Source organism: Cervus canadensis, chromosome 9 (genome assembly GCF_019320065.1).
Source record: "Cervus canadensis isolate Bull #8, Minnesota chromosome 9, ASM1932006v1, whole genome shotgun sequence".
NCBI lineage: Eukaryota > Metazoa > Chordata > Mammalia > Artiodactyla > Cervidae > Cervus > Cervus canadensis.
The window spans coordinates 1,386,397-1,402,283 of record NC_057394.1 but is presented as its reverse complement, the minus strand read 5'-3'; the positions used below and the strand labels follow the sequence as shown (position 1 = coordinate 1,402,283).

At 55.0% G+C, this 15,887-nt stretch overlaps 1 long non-coding RNA gene across 2 annotated transcripts in view; it reads left to right on the top strand.

Annotated features, from left to right (window-relative positions):
* The window catches only part of LOC122447471, a 300,507-nt gene that overhangs the window by 236,564 nt on the left and 48,056 nt on the right, over positions 1-15,887 (top strand). The window contains exons 4-5 of one of the 2 annotated variants that reach the window (XR_006271246.1): positions 11,995-12,086; positions 13,674-13,798. The exons of the other annotated variant lie outside the window; for it this stretch is intronic. This is a non-coding gene — a long non-coding RNA (uncharacterized LOC122447471). Of the gene's footprint in view, positions 1-11,994; positions 12,087-13,673; positions 13,799-15,887 lie in introns of those variants that run through there. 2 annotated transcript variants of the gene reach the window in all.

Sequence of the window (15,887 nt, the reverse complement as noted above, 5' to 3'; positions counted from 1 at the left end):
GAGTGCCCTTCCTGACTTGATCACTGGGAGTTCTGTTCTGCTGGGAACAAAGTCGGAGCAGAAGAGTGACTCCCTCCTTCCGGGCGCGGAGGAGGCCCGGCCTCCAGACCTCGGGCTGGGCTGGCTCTGAGCCGCGTCTCAGCCTCCAGGAGGGCGTGCTGGCCCAGGGGGCCAGAGCTGGCGCCCAGCTCAGGCCTGGGTGCCCGGGGGTCCCGCTTGTCCACGCGTGTGGGGGTGGGGAGGTCGGCCAGGAGCCAGATGCGGCCTGGGGGCTGGGGTGGCGGCAGGGGGCAGGGGACACACACGGCCCTGTCCTCCGGGGGAGAGCAGGCTCGTCTGCACGCAGGGTCGTCGGAAACCAGGGCTGGGCGGGTGGAATGGGGAGTCACTGCAGGAGCACCGTGGGGCCCCAGGCGTCCTGGAGGCTGAAAGGAGAGAGTGGCATGAGCCAGGCTGACCGGTAGATGTGGGCAGAACGCTGGGGGGGATGAAGTGACCAGAGAACCAGAGGGCCGCCTGTGGCCTTGTGGAGGGGCCCGGGGCCGGTGGACAGCCCGCGCAACCCTACTCAGGGCTTATCGTCCCATGCACACTTAAGGGGCTCAGGCCTTGTCCCCAGTCAGCAAGTAAAGGAGATTCTGGAGGCGTCCACCAAGCCAGCAGGGCAACATGGGTGCAGAAGGCTTTGCCCAGAGACATCACTGACCGGAGGCTTTCAGTGTCTTAGATGCGGGGCTTCTCCCGGGATGTGAAGGATTTTTAGCCATCGGTCAGTGCTCGGTTCAAACAGTCATGCCTTTCCCACACCCTGAGCACTCATTTAAATCCATAGCTTAGTTCTCTCCCGGGAGAAGGACTGCCTCTCTGCAGACTTGTGTTTTCAGATTTTTTCATCATATGCGAGGTCTTTTCCGATCCATGGTTTCTGGTTCCAAGGCACATGGCTGGAGGGGTGGGTGGGCGCCGCTGGCAGGCGGGAGCTGCTGGCGGGCGGGAGCTGCTGGCGGAGCAGAGGGCTGTTAGTGAAGAGCTGAGGGAGGTCGAGGCTGAGACTCCCTGGGCCCCGTCCCCCGCTCTGCAGGCTCAGCTGGAGGTCACAGGTTCAGAACCCTACGGGCTGCGTGACTGTCCTCACCCTTGCCTTTCCTCCTCCCACGCTCCCGGGGTGGGGTTTAGCGAAAGCCTTTCCCAGCTTGTGGAGGACGGTGTGATGACCTGTTGTTCAGTCGCTCACACATTAGTAGTTGTAATGATTTTATTGTTGTTCTTCACTTGCTAAGTCGTGCCTGACTCTCTGCAACCCATGAACTGCAGCACACCAGGCTTCCCCGTCCTTCACCATCTCCCGGATCTTGCTCAAACTCATGTCCTTTGAGTTGGTGATGCCATCCAACCATCTCATCCTCTGTCGTCCCCTTTTCCTCCTGCCCTCAGTCTTCCCCAGCATCAGTGATGGGCTCTAAGATCATTTGTATTTTATACTTTTAAGATAGGAGGATTTGTTACCTGGAAGAGCCCAACATCGAGTGATCACGTTTCCTCCAGATTTCCAGGCCTGGGGCTGTTGCTTTTCTTTCCTGGATGGGCTGCCAGCGCAGCCAGTGGCTCTTCCCATCTGGACGGTGACTCAGGTCAGACTTCTGTGGAAAGCCATACCTTCCGGGCAAAGCTTTCTAAGGAGTTGTATTGAGTCTGGTTGTGAAAACCACCTGAGTAGACTTTCAGGGTGAGAGCTGACCATGCGAGCCGGCTCTGGGACACTTACCTGAGCCCTGGGGCTTGAGCCGTGCCCCCTGATGTGCTGAAGCTCCAGTATCCGGGGCCTGTGAGCGTGAGCGTGCCTGGAGGTCCGGGAGGACAGCGAGTGCAGACACCGCCTCGGGGCCGCCCTAAGCCAATGTGACCGGTGTCCGTGGGAAGAGGGAGAGTCAAACAGACAGACGCAGACAGAGGCGATGAGAAGACGCGGGCAGAAGGTGGTCACCTGCGAGCCGAGGGGTGTCCAGAATCTGGGGAGGAGGCAGGAGCAGGGTCTCCATCACCGCCCCCGGGGAGCCCACCCTGCTGACACCCCCGCCTTGGACTTCCGGCCCGCAGGCTGTGAGAAGGTGCGTTTCTGTGACTTGAACTGGTTTGCAGCACAGCCCCAGGAAATGAATACACTGATCATTGGGGTCAGTGTTACAGATCAGGCTGGCACCAAGCCCGCTGACCCCCGGGTCACTGAGAACGTCTCACAGCCCCTTCGCCAAGACGTCCCAGGGATGTGTACTTCTAACAAACCTCTACTGGAGACGCCACATTCAGGAGGTGGGGTTTGGCCTTGGGAGAGACGACCATGTTTAACATGCTGCCTGTCTGGTCCCACCCGCGCCTCTGGGGTGGTTTCAGGAAATCCAGGGGCATATCTGGGAAGCTTCCTGTCAATAACTACTGAGTGGTTGCCTTCACTTCGTCTTCAAATTTCTGATCTTTCATCAGTTTGGTCGCATCCTGTGTGAAGAAAGCTTTTCATCAAATTTGTCCATTCTTCTGCCTTTTGTTCTGGCTCTGTTAAAGTGCTCGACTAGGATCACTTTCAGTTTCATCGCTTGGAAAAACCCTGATAATTAGATTTAAATCATAAAATATGCTAATGCATGCAGATAGACGCAGGATAGAGATTTCAAAGGCAACTTAATGGGTTCTTCGCTGGCAGGAACAATGCGGAGCCACGTGGGTAGTGGCTTATCCGTTCTCGGAGGTTACGTAAGAGGAGCCCAGAGCCGCCAGGCCGGAGAGCTGGGGGCTGCATGGCGCGGGCAGCGGGCGTGTTGATGACCCTTCACTCCCAGATGCCCTCGGGGCATGTCCGGCCGTGTGCCCAAGCCATTTTGTGCTGCCAGGCCTCGTTTCTGCACCCAGGGGTGCATGCGTCATATGCCGCGGGGGGTCTTGGGGGGGTTTCAGCATGGCCCTGCCCTCAGGGGACCACTTTCAGGGGACAAAGACAATGGACACGGAAGCCCCACCAGCTGGGTTACAGGGGCTCCTGCCCACCCGGAGCAGACGGGCGTGTGTGGGGGGAGATGCTGAGCCCGCAGAGCAGAGTCTCCTCCTAGGAGAGCGGATGCCAGCCCCGCCGGGGAACCGACGGCCAAACAAGCGTGGCCTTGCGGTCTGCCCGTCCGCCTGCACCGCCCGACCCTGGAAACCTGCCAGTCACAGAGGAGCCCCGCGCTGCGGCCCGGGAAGGGTGTCTGGGAGAAGCGGGCGAGTGGCGGGGCGGGGCAGGGGCCGGGGTGCTCTGCGTCTCTCTCAGGACTCCAGAGGCCGGGAACCTCGGCGTGGGGGCGGCGGGGGGTTCCGGGCCAGAGCTGCAGCCACCAGTGCCTCATGTCAGAAGGTGAGGTTTTAGGGAGCCTCTCGCGTGGGGCTGAAGACGAGGACACTCGGCCTGTCGGGAGGGCAGGGTCTCGGGCATGCGAGGCCAGCGGCGGACAGGCCGACACAGGGTCCCGGGAAGCTCAGGGTCTAGATCCACTTTCCTCCCCAGGGGGAGAAGGAAGGACAGCGGTCAGTTCTCCAGCCCTGAGACCCGGCCGGCCTCGCCCACAGGGGCCTGTGGGTACAAACAGGTCTAATGCCTGATATGCAAGGAAGGGGAGGGGAGTCACCGAACAGAAGTTGAAATTCCAGCAGCTGGCCCTGACCTCCCGATAAACATCTCACCCCCCGCACCCGAAGTCAGCGCTCATTCTCCAGCCCTTCCGGTTGGAGCATGGCGTCCACGGAGGACGAAGGCTTGGTTCTGCACCAAGTGGACCCAAGAGCTTGGAACAGAGCGTAGGCTCCACGTGCCCGTGGACGGAAGGAGGGAAGGAAGGAAGGGGTGAATGGAGAGAGATTTGGGTCCTGCTGCAGACAGAGCGCAACTTCGGTGGGAGGCCCACCCGGAGAGAACCGCACGGTGGTCAGGCTCTGATCACATCGAGCTGGGTTTCCGTGTCCCAGGACCCGGTACGGACTGCCTCATTTCCTGCTTCTTCCTCACGTGGCTCTGTGTGGGGGGCAGCCCAGCAGGTTTATTAAAACTGTGAGCCGTCTACTGAACCCCTTTAATGTGGCCATGGTTCCTTCAGCAAATGGGGCCTCAGCGCAGCAAACTGAAGCCCAGCCCTCGGGGGTCGCAGCCTTGTGTTCAGAGTGGCTGACCCCCTGCAGAATGAGAAGGAGGAACCTCAGAAGGTCACCTGCCCTAATACAGGGCCAGGGCCTTGTCGCATTTTTCTCGCTTTAAATCAGAAACTAACAGCATGTGCTCTTAGGTCTTCTAAGCAGACTTTCCCCCTGTTCCTTTAACGAATTTGGTCTCATCATACCATGACCGCGCTTGGCAGGGGTGCAGTCACCGTAAGCTGAACGTGAGTCCCCCGAGGGCGAGCCTCACCACCCACCCACTCCTCGGACCCTTGGACGAGGGAGGGGAGGAGTCAAAGAAAGTGCCAGCTGATGACCACGCCCTGGAGCTGAAAGCCGTTGCCCTCAGCTGCCTGTTCTGCCTCTTAGTTCAGAGGCCCCCAAGTCACTTCGCGTCCCGCGATAAAACAGTGGAAGCTTCCATGTGCGAGCATCCCTGTGATTGTCTGAAAGGCCGTTCTGTCTCTCTGTTGAGATTTAATTATTTGCTGCAAAATAGCATCTGTGAATGAGTGTTGCCCAACTCGTGCTGGAATAGAAACGATCAAATATTTGGTAGCCAGAAGCCAAGTGGTGCTGGTTACGCCAAACACACAGCCTTCCGCTCTGGCTCTCGGGAAACCAGACAGGAGGGCAACGCAGGGGAACGAGGGGGCCTGCAGCTGAGACAGGCGGTGACGGTCGTGCTGGTGACCTCACAGTGTACATGGGTCAGCAGCTCTGCCGGTGGAGTGCGTGCGCGCGCGCGCACACACGCACACACACACACACACACACACGGTCCAGTGTGGGAGCGTCTGAGTTCAGGCAACCTGACCTCAGAGTCACTCACCCTGGGAGCCACGTCTGTCCGCCTTCGCCGCCCCCCCGTCCCCCAGGTGCGCTTCTGAAGCCCGGCTGTGCGTGTTTACGTCCTGAGGAAACGTCTGAATTTCTCCGTAACTCTTCGGCACATCTCCTTTGTCTTTTGTTTGTGTTACTTGATGCAGGCGTATACATGCCCCGCTTTTTAAAATGTATGATTTTTTGTTGACGTGTGTTTGACATATACCCTTGTGTAAGTTTAAAGTGTACGTGGTGGCTTGCTGTGTTCATATACTTCAGTATGATGACCACTGAAGCATTAGCTAGCGCCTCTGATGCCAAATGCATAATGATAGAAAGTAAAATGGAGGTTACTGGAGCCTCAGGGGTGCAGGAAGAGATGTTTTTAAGGTGCACATTTGCAACCAGTAGATAAATACGTCCTGGAGCTCTAGGGCCCGCTGCAGCACTTGCAGGCAGCAGGACTGGACACGTGTATGCATGGCTGGTCCCTCTGCCTGCACCCGCACGTCTCCTTGGAGATGACGTCTTTGAGCCCCGACGCTCTGCTTCGTCTGGAGTCTCCTGGTTCCTGCAACGTGTGGGGCCTTCCCCAGCAGTCCTGAGGGCGTCAGGCTTGGCATGCACCCCGCGTCCCCTCTGAGGTCGCCCTGCAGGGGCCGGCTCAGCCTCGGGAAGCGCAGTGCTTCTCCCGTGGGGGTCCCACCAGAGCGGCCACCCCCAAGCGGGTTTCCCAGCCCCATGTGTCAGCTTGTCTGAAGCCAGAGAGCGACATCTGGAGAACCGAGTCACCCAACACCCAGACTTAATGAGTCATGGTTCGGAGCGTGAGCAGCGGCACAGAACCCAGCCACATGGCAGAGTCACGGCTCCAGGTAAGCCCGGCGTCTCCTTCAAAGTTCAGCAAGCGTTCAGACAAGTCAGCGTTTCCTGAGTGAGTTGGAACCTGGTTTTTCTGCCGTGGGACTTGCTGGCCCAGCAAACAAAGATCAGTCACTGCTGGTTTTACTTTTCTCAGCCCCGGGTCACTGTGCTGCTGAGCACCTGGGTTGCCCTCACCCTGAAACACCCCTAACCCTCACCCTGAAACACCCCAACCCTCACCCTGAAACACCCCTAACCCTCACCCTGAAACACCCCAACCCTCACCCTGAAACACCCCTAACCCTCACCCTGTGAGGCACAGGACTGGATCTTTGGTGAATCAGTTTGCATGTCTAGTTCACAGTGATTAATTGCACTGGGGTGTGTGAATATGATGGGCTTTGGTTTCTGACATACAGATCTTAAAAGAAGGAAATAGAGGTAGGTAAGTGTGAAGGAGGGAAGGATGGGAGGGAGAGAGGGGGTCTGGCAGCCAGAGACAGTGACAGCTGAGAAGGGACGAAGCTGACAAACACAGGGAGATGAACTGGCGAAAGCAGAACGACAGTGTCAGAAGCACATACGGTCTAGCAGCTGTGGCTGACGGGATGGGCTCCCGGACCCGCGTGAACATGTGGAGGACCCTTTCTTTGAGGAGGGACCACTTCCCAGACGCTGTGTGGTTGGCGTCGACCTTCGTGGATTGCAGGTTCTTGGCGGGCTGGCAGAGAGATCACGCTGGGATTTCTGCTGCAGGAACTTGTCAAGGACCCCAGGCGGCCTGCCCGCTCTTTCCTGAGGGAGCCGGGCACAGGAGGCTCTCTTCCCACTCCTGGGCGTCTGAGCCCCTGCCCACTCTGCTCCCACGGGAGGACCGCGGCACAGATACCTCATCGCCGGGGACCAGTGGGCAGGCGTGGCAGCCCCCTCTCTGACACCAGCACAGACCCTGTGCTGATAAGGGTCAGTATCCCAAAGGGCTTGATTTGTGTACAAATCAAATACAAATCGAAGTCCGTCACTCTCCCAAAGGAGTCTCTCTCAACCTCCTCCTTACTCAGCACACCGGCTCCCCTGCCAACTCCAGGCCTTGGCCTGCACGCCCTGTTTCCATGACACGTGTCTGAGATCAGAGGGATCCAAGTCGCGCGCATGGTGTCAAGTGCGGTCCTGCCACGGCGCCCATAAAGACGGCTGGAGTCCTCCAGGGTTTTAGCGCATGCTCCCCAGCTGGTCTGCTGTCTTTGACCCACTGGTGACACTTCTGATTTCTGTCTCCATCTCCATGTCCATTCGAGGCCACTGTGTGCCTGTCGCCGTTTCGGCCACCTGCCCTTTCGCAATTTCTATCCCTCATCTCAGTCTCTTTCCTTTCTCCCTCCTCAACTGCGTCCCCACTTACCCAACTCAGAACCATTCCTTTGCGTGACATGACCCCTCACCTCTACTTTTGGCCACTTGTCCCAACCAGCAAATTCCATCACGTGTGCTCTCTCTGCTCCAGGCATCTTTCCCCTTGGACTGGACAAGCCCTCCCTGCCCGCTCTACCATCCCTGCGGCCCTGCAGCGTCCCAGGTGTCTGTTTTTCTTCCCATTGGACCCTGTGTTTGCCCTCATCATCCACCTCAAGTGCTCCATGAGTTCCTCCAGATGAACGATTTATGATTCAAGGACTTGGCCTCCCAAATCTAGTCCCTTCTACTTTCTTCTCTTTCATGTCTTCAAAACAAACTGACAAAAAAGTTTATGACGCAGTATTCTGTGTGATAAAGCTCTGAGCTAGATGTCCTAGGGACAGCTCAGTTGTCCACTGTTTCTCACTAGCAGGGGATAAAGGTCATCTTTCCCTAAGGTGACTCTGAAGCTGCCTCAAGAACACCACTGAGGGACTTCCATGGTGCTCTCATAGTTAAGAGTTTGCCTTCCAATGCAGGGCGTGTGGGTTCAATTCCTGCTCAAGGAGCTAAGATACTACATGCCTCTTGGCCAAAAAACCAAAACATAAAACAGAAGCAATGTACTAACAAATGCAATGAGGACTTCTGAAATGATTATCAAAAAAAAAATCTTAAAAAAGAATACAAAACGAGCAGATGCCCCAGAGCTGGGCTGCAGTATGTTGCTCCATGCGCGTGTGTGTTTCTCTGCGTGTACCATCTTTACGGGTCAGAAGATCCAAAGCCATTTCTATGCACAAGGAAATAAACAGCTCCCTGTTCCCCATCGTTCCCGTGAAGCCCTAAATGTACAATGTGCTTGCTGGTCACTCCTGGCAGCCTCAGGCGGCAGCCTCCCCACCCCCTCCCTGCAGGCTCAGGGGTGGGTGCGCCCGCCCCTCTGCAGGCACTCACCTCTGGATCTCCCGTGTCAACAGGGTCCTGGTTTCCTCACCATCCTCGCCCCTCCTGGGGGAGACGTGTGCATGCCCTCCCCGCTCTAGCCCCCTTCGTGAACGATGAGAGAAAACATAAATTGATTTTTTTTAGGAATTAATTATCACAACCATGTTCCAGAGTCCCCATTGTCTCTTGGTGACCTCCGACTCCATCAAGTTGCATTAAATTGCATAATTTATCTTAATACTTCCTGGAGCCTCCCTTTCATTTCTGAGCCTGGCTTTCTCCCCTATTTTTTTTTTTTTTAACTTTTTAAACTTCGGTGTGAGATAATCTCCTCTTCCGCTCTGCCCTGGCGCTATATCGTGCAGGGACTTCTCACTTAGCATTCATCGTCTCTGTCCTTCCTTCTGCCCTGTGGTAACAACATTTAGCATTTATATAGTGCCTTTCCTCCTCGAAGTGCTGCACAAACTTATGGAGGTTTAATTGTCTTGCCCCCTCGGGCGCTGCTGGATTGGCTACCAGAGATCGGGACGCTGTGTCCAAGGCTCAGGCAGGGCGCCGCGGGCCCCGCAGGCTTCGCCGTGGGCTCCCCATTAATTCCGCAGGCGGGGCCTTCTCCGGGCCGAACGAGGGAGCCGTGCCCTGCAGAGGTGGCTGTGGAGCGTGCTCTCGCAGCTCAGTCCATCCCACCTCTAATCGATTTCTAAACCTGCACCCCACGGCCGCCCCGGGGAATGTGGCGCCTCGCACACAAGAAGGGCGGGGAATGGCCCAGCCCTCACACGCCAGCTGGGTGACTGCAGCGGTCAGGCACACGGGGAAGCCAGCTTGCTTGGAGAGGTTGGCCACGACACGGAGAGGCAAGATGTGTGCGCGGTGACCGGCAAATGGTCCGTCGAAGCGAGGCGTTCAAGGCCCAGCAGCAGGGGCTGACGGCCGGCAAGCGTCTGAGCTTGTTTAGAGTTGTTACTGCAGATACAGACGTGCTGAGAGCCCTCAATGGCTTGTGTTATAAGAAACAGCAAGGCAACGTCACAGTCAGATGTGAAGTAAGAGCCTCGCTACTGGGCTTCTTCCATTTGTGCTTCCTCTAGAGAAACTTTACTGAAAGAAATCACATGTCATTTTACCAGAATCTCATGACGTTTTCCACCCGAAGACTCTCTCACCCAGCCCCCCAGAGACCATACTCTCTGCAGATTTTGTCTCCATTTCTATTTCTTTCATTTTTAAACCTTGAAAATAAGTGTAAATAGACAACCAAACTGCAGACTAAACAGTTTCTAGTGGCTGCTCTTAATAATCACTGGCCCAACGGTCATGAGTTTGGGCAAACTCTGGGAGATGGGGAAGGACAGGGAAGCCTGTAGTGCTGAGTCCGTGGGGTCGCCAGGAGTCGGACACGACTTAGTGACTGGACAGCAGCAACAACTCTTAATAACACTGCTTGAGCTCATTATTGAAGAAAGAAAAAAGTGGGTATAGTGATCTACTACCTAAAACCCCAGTTCATTCGGAGCTTTTATTCTTCAGTTCAGTTCAGTTGCTCAGTCATGTCCAACTCTTTGTGACCCAAGGGACCACAGCACGCCAGGGCCTCCCTGTCCATCACCAGCTCCCGGAGTTTACCCAAACTCATGTCCATTGAGTTGGTGATGCCATCCAACCATCTCATCCTCTGTCATCCCCTTCTCCTCTCGCCTTCAATCTTTCCCAGCATCAGGGTCTTTTCCAATGAGTCAGCTCTTCGCATGAGGTGGTCAAAGTATTGGAGTCTCAGCTTCAACATCAGTCCCTCCAACGAACACCCAGGACTGATCTCCTTTAGGATGGATTGGTTGGATCTCCTTACAGTTCAGGGGACTCAGGGGACTCTCAAGAGTCTTCTCCAACACCACAGTTCAAAAGCATCAATTCTTCCTGGCTCAGCTTTCTTTATGGTCCAACTCTCACACCCATACATGACTACTGAAAAAACCAAAGCTTTGACTAGATGGACCTTTGTTGGCAAAGTAATGTCTCTGTTTTTTTAATATCTGTCTAGGTTGGTCATAGTTTTTCTTCTAAGTAGCAAGTGTCTTATAATTTCATGGCTGTAGTCACCATCTGCAGTGATTTTGGAGCCCAAGAAAATAAATTCTGCCACTGTTTCCACTGTTTCCCCATCTATTTGCCATAAAGTGATGGGTTCAGATGCCATGATCTTAGTTTTCTGAATGTTGAGCTTTTAGCCAACTTTTTCACTCTCCTCTTTCACTTTCATCAAGGGGCCCTTTAGTTCTTCACTTTCTGCCATAAGGGTGGTGTCATCTGCATATCTGAGGTTATTGATATTTCTCCTGGCAATCTTGATTCCAGCCTGTGCTTCATCCAGCCCAGCATTTCTCATGATGTACTTTGCATAGAAGTTAAATAAGCAGAGTGACAATATTCAGCCTTGATGTTTTTTTTTCCCTATTTGGAACCAGTCTGTTATTCCATGTCCAGTTCTAACTGTTGCTTCCTGACCTGCATACAGGTTTCTCAAGAGGCAGGCCAGGTGGTCTGGTATTCCCACCTCTTGAAGAATTTTCCACAGTTTATTGTGACCCACACAGTCCAAGGCTTTGGCATAGTCAATAGAGCAGAAATAGATGTTTTTCTGGAACTCTCTTGCTTTTTTGATGATCCAGCGGATGTTGGCAATTTGATCTCTGGTTCCTCTGCCTTTTCTACTTCCAGTTTGAACATCTGGAAGTTCACAGTTCACGTGCTGTTGAAGCTTGGCCTGGAGAATTTTGAGCATTACTTTGCTAGCGTGTGAGATGAGTGCAGTTGTGCGGTAGTTTGAGCATTCTTTGGCATTTGGCTTTTCTTTCTTTATTCTTATGTAGAGTGTAATATATTGATGAGGATATTGATAACTCTGAGGGGTGGCAAGTTCTGAAGAATCTTCTGAATCATTAAAGAAATATGAAATCACATTTAGATTAATTTTGTAGTGAATTGTATCTTTATTCTAACAACTTGGAAAATAGCATTTCTGTTACAGTACACATATCACAAGTCTATGAACTGGACTTCCTGTAGGCCGGGCGTGCTGCATATGTTCCTATATGTTTAAGAACTGAGAAATGGCAGAGTGGTGCTTTTCTAGGTTGAATGTCTATTTTTAAAGGCATGCGACTGTTCCAGAGAGACAGGGGTGAATGGTAACACAGAGCTCTGGAGGGAATCCTTCTTAAGACACACACTCATGTCTGGGTGTCATAATGGTTTTGCAATGCTGGATGGTTAGAGTTTACAAGACCCAAGAACCAAATGAATCAATAAATGTGTCCTGTGAGCCCAGTCGTGTCTGGCTCTTTGTGACCCCATGAACTATAGCCTGCCCGGCTCCTCTGTCCATGGGATTCTCCAGGGAAGAATATTGGAGTGGGTTGTCATTCCCTCCTCCAGGGGATCTTCCTGACTCAGGGACTGAACCTGTGTCTCCTAAGTCTCCTGCATTGGCATACCACCAGCAATTAAGTTGCCTATAAAGGCTATAAGAAGTGCGCTGAGAAGTTTATTGATTTCCCAGAAAATAATCATGTTTTGACCTTGCTACAGTTCACACGGGACCCAACCATTCTTCCCAGCCAGGCCATGAAAGCACGAGCCGCCCCCCGCCCCCGCTGGGAATGTGCCTAGACTTTACCCCAGGGTTCTGAGCCACCCCGAGCCCAGCTGGACACACAAGGGTGATGCTGAAGTGTTCTTCCCAGGTAATCTTGGCTGGACTGGGATTACCTTTCCTTATAGATTTAACTCCAGAGCCAAGAGTGCTGCCCCCAAATGACCTGCAGCTCCAGCCTCATCCCGACTCTCGGTTCCTGGGGACCAAGTAAGTGCAGGTGCATTAGCCCACGTTGTGCTGCTGTGAGGGAACAGGCAGGAAGGTGCAGGAAGGCCCGCCTGTGCTTCAGGCCGGACAGAAGCAGGAAAAGCACATGGCTTCCGGGGGCCCGGAGCATCGTGAGCACGGGCCACCCCTCAGGCTCACCCTGGTGTCGCTGGGGGCCCTGCAGCTGACAGGCTGCCGTCCTGAGACATTTCTGGGGACATTTCACAGACAGCATGTTTGGAAAGTGGAGCTCATCCTGCCCACTGCACCCAGCCCCCATCTGGGAGGCCATCTGTAGACAGACAGGGCTTCTGTCCCCTCCCCTGCACGGTCACCGTGCTGCTTTGTGAGGGCCCCCCCTCAATCCACAGCTGCCCCGCCCAAGGCAACGGGGCACCCCGAACTCAGATGCCCCACCCTGAAGGCGTGGGTGGGGGCGGCTTCAGGAGAGGCAGCCCGGGGTTGACCAGGTGGCCGGCCCTTCACCGTGTGGCTGGTGCTTCCTGGTCTCTGCGACATAGCACTGAATTGAGCAGCTTAGAAACAGCGGCAACACCCTCACTCCCTGCTCTGGACGCAGGTCTGGGCAGGGCTGGTTGCTCCTTCGGGGCTCAGGAGGGTCTCCCCTGAGGCTCCTGGTGGTGACCCAAGTCCCCGGCTCCCCAGGCATCACCCTGTCTCTGTCCACACAGGCCGTCTTCTCCCCGTGTCTGTGCCCCTGCGTCTCTTTCTGTGAGGACACCAATCCTATCGGATGAGGGTCCGCCCAGCTCCAGGGTGACCTCATCCTAACAGATCCCTCTGCAAAGACCCCCCCTCTCCCAGTAGGCTGTGTTCTGAGGTCTGGGCTCCACCTGTCTTCTGGGGGTGCAATTCAGCCCATGGTATCTGGCTCTCGGTTTCCCAGGTGGTGCTAGTGGTAAAGAACCCACCTGCCAATCCTGGAGACGCAAGAGATACAAGTTTGACCCCCGGGTCGGGAAGACCCCCTGGAGAAGGAAACAGCAGCCCACTCCTGTACTCTTGCCTGGAGAACCCCGTGGACGGAGGAGCCCGGCGGCTGCAGCCCACGGGGTCGCAGAGAGAAGGGCGTGCCTGAGCGACGAGCACGCAGGCACGTCTGGTTCCCAGGCTCTCAGCTGTTGGACTCTGAGGGCCCCGACCTGGAAAGAAGGCGCTGCACTGGGTGGTCCTCACTGAGAGCCTCTGGGCCAGCGGGAGACAGAGGATGCACTGGGTGGTCCTCACTGAGAGCCTCTGGGCCAGCGGGAGACAGAGGATGCACTGGGTGGTCCTCACTGAGAGCCTCTGGGCCAGCGTGAGACAGAGGATGCACTGGGTGGTCCTCACTGAGAGCCTCTGGGCCAGCGGGAGACAGAGGATGCACTGGGTGGTCCTCACTGAGAGCCTCTGGGCCAGCGGGAGACAGAGGATGCACTGGGTGGTCCTCACTGAGAGCCTCTGGGCCAGCGGGAGACAGAGAATGCACTGGGTGGTCCTCACTGAGAGCCTCTGGGCCAGCGGGAGACAGAGAAGCTCACTTGTCCTTGACTTGCTTAAAAGGAAAGTGAAGACTTGCTTCTCTCCCTTCCCCCAGGAGACACTGACCCCCAGGTAACCGGATGCCAGCATCTCAGCACAGCTCTGCCACTCCAGCCCTGAGATGACTTATTAGACTCATGCGACCATAGAGGGCCTCACATGGGACCCAGTGAACGCCTCCTACCAAGCCAGTCTGCTCACAGGCGACTCCCTGAGACTGAAGTTGTAGGCAGCGCTGTCAAAAATTTATTCAATAAAAATAAGTTTGCAATACTCCTTAAGGAGCCTGTTGTGGTCCTGGCTACACCGTTTATGATAACAGATCCAGGGCATCTAAAATCTCTGTTTCTGATCTGGACCAGCTCTGGCCAAGACTTCGTGGCTTGACTTTCTATACACGTGCACCTGCTGTCATGTGTCAGGATCGCTGTAAGCGTCCATCTTCAGCACAGTTGTCCAGGGAGGTCCTCAGAAAGCCCAGGGTCTTCCTGGAGCACCATCAAATATTTCTCGTCACCGCTGACTCTCCCATGTGGCATCCCCCCATCGGAATATACAGCAATTTGTACAAGGCTTAGCACCATCTGCCTGGGGAGGTAGCCTCTCCTTTCTGTGCCTCTGAGTGGAAGGGACTGGACCACCACCAAGCTGTCCAGCCTGGGTGACAGGGGCCATGGATGGTTGCACATGCGCACAAAGATGGACCTTGAGCAGCTGCGGGGGTGGCCGGGAACTTGGCTGTCCACCCAAATCTACCATCCAAATACTGTCCTTTTTATGTGCCAGGGACAGGCCAACAGAGCCCTGGGCTGGTGGCTGTCAGGGTCCCCTGGAGGGCAATGCTTCTGATTTGATTCCTAGCCTGATTGCTTCAGGCCTGACCCAAGTTCTGCACACTGTTGGGTCTGTTTCGTATTCAATCCACAGGCATTCCATAAACATCCATTCCCAGACCCGCCCCATGCATCCTGCTTTAGGCCCAGTGACACTGGGCTGCCCAGGAGCTGCAGAGTCTAACCTCGGGAGAGACCAAGACGGAGGCCAAGAGGATTGTAGCAGAGCAATTCGGTGGGCAGCTGAAGACGCCACCCAGAGTCACCGGCAGGAGCAGGCCCGCGTGATCTCAGTGGGGTGACTGGGAAGGCGACCTTTGACCTGGGGCATGACCACTGGAAGAAGCCAGCAGGTAGACAGCAGACAGCAAAGGCCTTCCTCTGGGGCGGCACAAGCCTCTCGAAGCCCTCCTGGCTGGAGGGGGGCTTGGGGAACCGTACTAAGCAGGTTTCCCCTGCATTGGAGTGAGAGGAACTGGGCACTGAGACGTCTGCACCCACTGAGCACACAGCCAGCCTGTCTGGGGAACCAGGAGCTGCCGCGACTTCCTCCGCGGTGTGAGATCTGCCTGTTTCCTCGGGTCAGGCGCTCATTCACAGCATTCCGACCAAAAGAAAAGCCCTGCTACGTGACAGAGTAAATAATGTGCCCAGAAGTGGGATTCTGAAATATGGAGCTGAGATTGACAGTAATAATTTGTATTTGTGGACTGCTTTTCCTCCTTGACCTTGGAATATTGCTCAGCAGAGCAGGGAAGCCTGTGTGTTTTACACATCCTCACAGCAACCCTGTGAGGCAAAGTGGCTAATGATAGTAATAGTGGAAGTAACAGCAGCTAATGTTTACCGAACGCTGGCGGCAGCGGGGCTGCGCACGCGTGAGGCGGTGCATACCTATGCATTTATTAATGCAGGCTGGGTACAATGGCTATAATGTACACACTATGCTGGCTAATATGCTCTCAGTCAACAAATATCTACTGACCACCTACTACGTGCCAGGCCTGCTCAAGTACCTAAGTGAACAACTAGACAAAACCTCTGCTCTCACAGTTTACTCAATTTCCTTTAATCCTCACAAGAACTAGCAAACACTCGCTGTTATTATCTCCATTGTAAGCTGAGATTTCAGAGACCTGGAGAGCTCGGGTAGCTTTTCAAAGTCACACGACCAGCAAATGTCAAAGCCAGCACTGCCTACAGGGTGCGGTATGGGGGGAGTCCCTCTACATTGCAAGGTGGAAAGACCTGGGATTCAGTTTCTCCAAGATCACAATGTAGGGGCAGCTCCCGAGGATGGCCTAGTCCTGCCCGTCTTCACATAACATGAGCCCCAGGTGCCTCCTGGGGCACAGGAAGTGCAGGGGACACCCAGGGACCTCAGAGCAGGGACACAGGAAGTGCAGGGGACACCAGGGACCTCAGAGCAGGGACAC